The following is a 6,000-nucleotide window of genomic DNA, read 5'->3' on the forward strand; positions in this document are numbered from 1 at the left end:
GCAGTGCCTTGGTCCAATAAAGCTCCCATTTTATTTATTTATACTTGATCTTTGAGACTTTGTGGAGTTGTGCCACTCGGCTTTCTGAGTCCGGCATCTACAGAAATGCTATGTCACCGTTTCTCTTTTCTCGTTGCCTTCGAATTTGTACTTTTTATGAAGGGCCTGCATATTAACAATTAATAGTTACCTAGCAACAGGATCTATTATGTCAAAAAAAAAAAAAAAAAAAGCAGAGGGATCTGAGGCAACAATTAAGATTTATTCCATTACACAGTGAGTGGTGGTGATTAGCACTGATGTGTCACAGTAAAAAAAGGATCTGGGTTCGAATCCTTGTTTCTTTGTGGGTTCTCTCCGGGTTCTCCGGCTTGCTCCCATCCTCCAAGGATTGACACATGCTGATTACTCACACTGCGAACAAACTTTGAGGCTTTAACGTGGCTGATCGCTGTCGCAGCAATCGTGGAGGAGCATCAGGCGCCCGTTTCACGCAGCAGCTGGGCGGCTCGCATCGCATCGATGCCCCCCGACGAGAGTCGTGTCCCCGTTGGAGTGACAGCACAATTCACAGCGCAGTGTTTGGAGAGGGAGCGAGTAAATACTGAAAACTGGCAAGAGGCGACGGTGACTGTTGGCACTGTGGTGTTTTGTTTTGTTTTTTCCCACCCTCACCTCTAAATGTCCTGCTTTGTAATGGCAGACGTCCATCATATCAAACGGTCCCACATGTGGGAATTTTAGTTTGATTTGACTTATGAATCTAACCAACACACTTGGACTAGTGGAGAAACAGCCACTTGGTTGCTTTAGTTTTAGCTTTGCTTTGTTCTTTTGCATAAAATTTGAGAACATGCCCTTAACCAGATGTAGATGAGAAGATCAATACCACTGGGGGAGCTGTAGAGGAGTGGTTACAGATGCAGTTTTGCCTCTTCTTGCAGTTCTCTGCTCCGAGTGTACGCACCACAGTGTGAACACATGGATGGGCCAAATGCACAGAAAGAATTTCCCCATGTGGGATCAATAAGGGAATAATTATTTATTTATACATTCCCATGTCTGTGAGCTTGTAAATATGAAGCTAAAGACAACTGGGTTAGCCTAGCTTAGCATAAAGCTAAAAAACAAAACAAGACAACAACAAAGTTTTGCTTATTTTTTGGAGTTGTGTGCTGCAGTTCCTCAACTTACCACTTGATGCAGGCTCCAGAAGTGAGCCAGTTCCCCAAGACTAGTGATACCACCGATTCCTTTCCGTGAAATTTAGGGTGGTATCGGCGATACCGATCCGATACCAATGCAAACACACCTAATGTGTCTGGTCAACCTAAAAAGAGTAGTGTATTACATTACCCTGAATGACTGAAGTATTGAAAGTAACGATATTTTGATTTGAGAATCAATTTTAGAGCATAAAGACTTGGTATCGGAAGTATCGATAATTAAGTATCGATCCGAACACTAGATCTCCATGTAAAAATGTCCAACTGCTGAAATATAGATATCTCTATAGAATCTATAGAGATATCTATATTTCCCTCTATAGTATAGAGGGTATGCATCGACATCACGGCCGTAACTTAAGGTATGACTTCATCAAAAAAATACAGCATAAATTAATATTACCCGACACTAAATGTGAAGCACAACACCAGGTTTCTGTGTCTGGATTCCAGCTGTTTCTTCTAATGCAGCGATACATTTACTTCTCATTTCTTTGGCAGATATCTGTAAAAATATATCTCTGACTGCTTTTCAAATCTGTTGGTTCAGTGAATTGCCCAGCAGCTCTTCCCCATTTGTTAATTAATTTTACAATTTAGGCGCTATTAAAGCCTGCGATTCAAACTAATGCTTCTAATCTCCATGTTCAACTGTCACTTTTTGCAGCTCAGTGGCCGTAACCATGGAGACTTCAGTCACATGGATACCCTCTATAGCTAATTTCCCCAATAGCATGGGGTATAATTCACAGATTAATTGATGTCAAGATGCTACGTATAAATAAGGGCACCACTGCCAAGATGGCAAGAATCGGAGACGTAATACTGAGCTTCAAAAACACTGAGGAATCCTCTTTATATACAGTCAATGTATATGTTCACCCGTGGACTAGCTAACCTGCAGCTGACCATAGTTTCATTATACAGGTATAAGAATACTATTAATCCAGTAAAGTTAATTATTAGCAAAATTATCTATTAATACAACTAACTTTCAGTTTCAAAGCTTCAAAGAGGTAATTCAGATATTTCATCGCGTATAAAACATCCTTAAAAAGATGATTACTCTGTATTGTTAGACTGTACTGCTTCAGGCTAGTTAATCACCGTCCTGTATGCCAGCAGCGACGCTGCGCTCAAGTTTTTACATAATCACAATAAACACCGGGAGTAAAATAATCACTTCCTGATACTTAACACAGTTTAGCACAATTTGTTTCTGTTCCCTTGCACCAAATGACTCAGAGTTAACAAAGCACATGTGTGCAGACAAAATGACAGGTGTGCTGACATGATGAGGATGAATAATCGCGATGAAGATGAGCCGGAGTGGCTCACGAATCGAGTTTTTTTTATTTATTTTATTTTATTTATTTATTTATTTTTGCATCGCTGAGAGGGAAACACGACGCAAGGAGGAGAGAGACGGGAGAGGAGAGCAGGGAGATAAGGAGAGGGACAGATGGAGCGATAGAACATCAACAAGTGAGAGATCGCTGCGATGGTAAAAAAGACAGAAGGTGAAAAGGAAGTGATGAGGAGAAAGGGTTAAAGAGGAGGAGAGGGGAGAGAGACGGTTGCCTCGGCAACAGCAGCCAGCGTTTTCTCTCTCTTTCTCCCTCTCTCTGTACCAGTTCCTCATACATGCAGGCATACGTACACATGTTCTCCTTCCTCCTTCCTCCTCCTCTTTGAATCTCTTTGGTGGCTCATGGTTAAAGTTTTTTTCCAGGCGAATATTAATGAAAGCAGTCGCTCTTCTTAGGCTTCTTCAAAGGACGATCTGTTTGTCTGATGTCGTGGCAGCACTCAGAAACACAGAATGCACATGTAAAGAAATGTTTTTGTACCAGCAATGAATCCTGTCACATTGCATCACATTGTATCATATGTCATAGGTTTTTCTCATATTTGCTTTGATTGTTATCTTCGTTTAAATGTCCTCCTCATTTATCGTTAAGCTGAGTGAGAGATGGCAACATGCAGGATTATTTTATCTTATCACATATATATTATATTATCGTATTTGTGTTCTGTAAGAAATATAAAATATCATCACATCGCATTCGCATTGGATCGTATTGCAGATAAAATATTAATAGATACTATATCAGGTTGTGTCATACACATCATAAAACATGTATCACATAACATCGTAGATCAAGTTGTATTGTACTGTCTCAATGATCACATAATCATTGCATATAAGTCTTAATATTTTAGACGTAATATATCACAGTATCAGTTGCTATGTCACATATTATATATATTTATAGTAATAAATAATCAGATTACCAGAATTGTATCATATATCATAGATTTTCCTTATATCTGGTTTGATTGTTATCTTTGTTTAGATATCCTCTCCATTCTCTTTAAGTGATGTCAGTGGTAGTAACGTGCATGCTCTTCACATAGTGTATCATATAAAATGTTAATATCATGTCACATTTTGTCACAGATCACACAACATATATAATATGTAGGGATCAGGTTGTACAGTATTCTATCAGTGCTGACATCGTATCATCATTTATATGTAATATAATCATATATCATATCATGTCTTGTTATCTTTGTTGTGATGTAGCATGCATCATTTTTGTATCGTATCATAATGTATTGTGTCGTAACATATTGTGTCGCATTGTATTGTGCTGTATTGTGTTGTATCGTATTGTATTATGTCATGTTGCATCGTATTGTGTTTTATTGTATCGTATCACGTGGTGTCGTGTTGTATCGTAATGTATCGTATCGCGTTGTGTCGTAACGTATCGAATCGAACTTCCTCGTCCACATTTTTATTTTATTTATTTTTTTATGCTTTGCAACCTCTCTGTTGTGAACTGGTAAAGCTCCTGCAAATATGTGCCGGACCAATCGAATCGTTTGGCCATAGAATTGAATTAGTTTACAACTAAATATCTCTGAATGGTTGGAGGACCATCAAATTGATATGTTTTATATATATTTTTTTCTATCTGTATCTGTTGACACATGTCCCGTATTTAAATCCAAATCCCATATTCTAGCCGTAAAGCTGTACATTTATTCTCCCTTTTAATCCAGCTAGTCATATTGTTTCGTAATCATTTACACAAGTCATCTCTATTCCAATTGTTTATGACATTTACGCAAACGTGTGCGATTGCTGCCCTGATTAGATTAAATTAAGTGCGGTGCAGCTTTAGGTCACGACATAACTTGACACGTCTTGTCAGCAACATTAAAACGCCGGCTGCTTCAAAAAAACACCTTCAGTCTTGGGTTTTCATTATCCCGTCTCATCAGAACATAATGTCACGCGTCATGTGTCGCGAGGTGCACTCAACATGTCAGCTTTCACTCCGGTTGCGCATCAACCTGACACCGATCGTGCCCCGGCCTTCCTGCATGCACGTATTCCCGTACGACAGCCGCCTCGGGGGGTGAAAGGAGGGAGGGAGGAAGGGAGGGAGGGGAGGAGGGACGGCAAGTTCCAGTATCTAAGGTCACAAGGAGCGAGTCTGACGAGCGAAGTGTGCGTTTGCTTTGTGTTCGGCATGCGTGACCTAAACAAAGAATGTCATGCAGGCTTGTAATGAAGCGTGACTGTGTGGCATCACCTGTGCACTGCTGTGACATGATGATTGTAGCGTATGCATGTGCACACCTTCGCCTTTGCGTACGTGCATGCATGCACAGTCCACGTACGAGAGAGGAACATATATACATATATATTTATATATATATATATATATATATATATATATATATAGTCTATGTCACGCAGAGAGGAGAGTGCACGAGGAAGAACGTGGAGCTATAAAGCACAGAGGTGCGCAAAGAGTCACAAGGACAGAACAGAGATGATGATGGCACCATCAAATTTAATGGGCTACCGGAGAAGGTTGGAGAGAGATGAGGAGGAGACGGGAGGATGCGCTGAAGGAGGAGGGTTCAGGATCTTAGCTGCGACTAAGCAAAGGGACCCTCAAGACACTCTGGCTTAATTGAAGCAATCACTCTCCTCCACTTCACATTCTGTAATAATATGGCTGATTTGAATTATGATCTCAGCGCGCCCCTGAGAACCTCGGCTCCGTGATTCACCTCTCCCGCTCCCCAGCCTCTAAAACGCGATCCACCTCCCAAAAAGCATCAAGTTGTTACCCGGCACTCAAAGCTTTGCACACTTCCAGTTTCGCCGCTTCCAGAGCCAAGCCTCTCCACATCACCCACCCCGACTGCCTTTCACACTCTCCCACCCTCCCCTCCATCCCTCCCGGTATCCGTAGTGATTGGAGGCAGGGTTCGGAGGTTGCTAGGAGACGGGGGAGAGTGTGGCAGCCGGCCTCAGTGTGAGAGAAAGAGATGCACTGGAGCCGTGTGAAGGTTGGCTATCAGGAGAGAGAGAGCGCTCCCTGGTGGTCGCCGCCCGCCACTCGCTCCACTCACAGGGCTATGGATCAGCTAAAATACCTTAAGCCACCTCTTCATCTGTGGTGAACAGGGAGAAGGATCCCACACAGGTGAGTGCGTATGTGTTTGTGTGTGTTTAAGTGGAGCTATTTCAGAGCTTCAGATTCATTCGATTGCTGCATTTGTTAAATAACACACACCGCTTTCAGACTGTGTGAGAGAGAGGAGAGGGGGGGGGGAGAGATGCAGCTTTGCATCAGCAGACCTGTCCTGTATTAATGTCACATTCACAGACATCCTTGTTACAAGTGTATTTCAACTGGGCTGCATCACGCTCTTTGATCTGAATGAGTTCCAGAGACGACGGGAA

This window comes from Mugil cephalus, chromosome 20, assembly GCF_022458985.1.
Source record: "Mugil cephalus isolate CIBA_MC_2020 chromosome 20, CIBA_Mcephalus_1.1, whole genome shotgun sequence".
Classification (NCBI taxonomy): domain Eukaryota; kingdom Metazoa; phylum Chordata; class Actinopteri; order Mugiliformes; family Mugilidae; genus Mugil; species Mugil cephalus.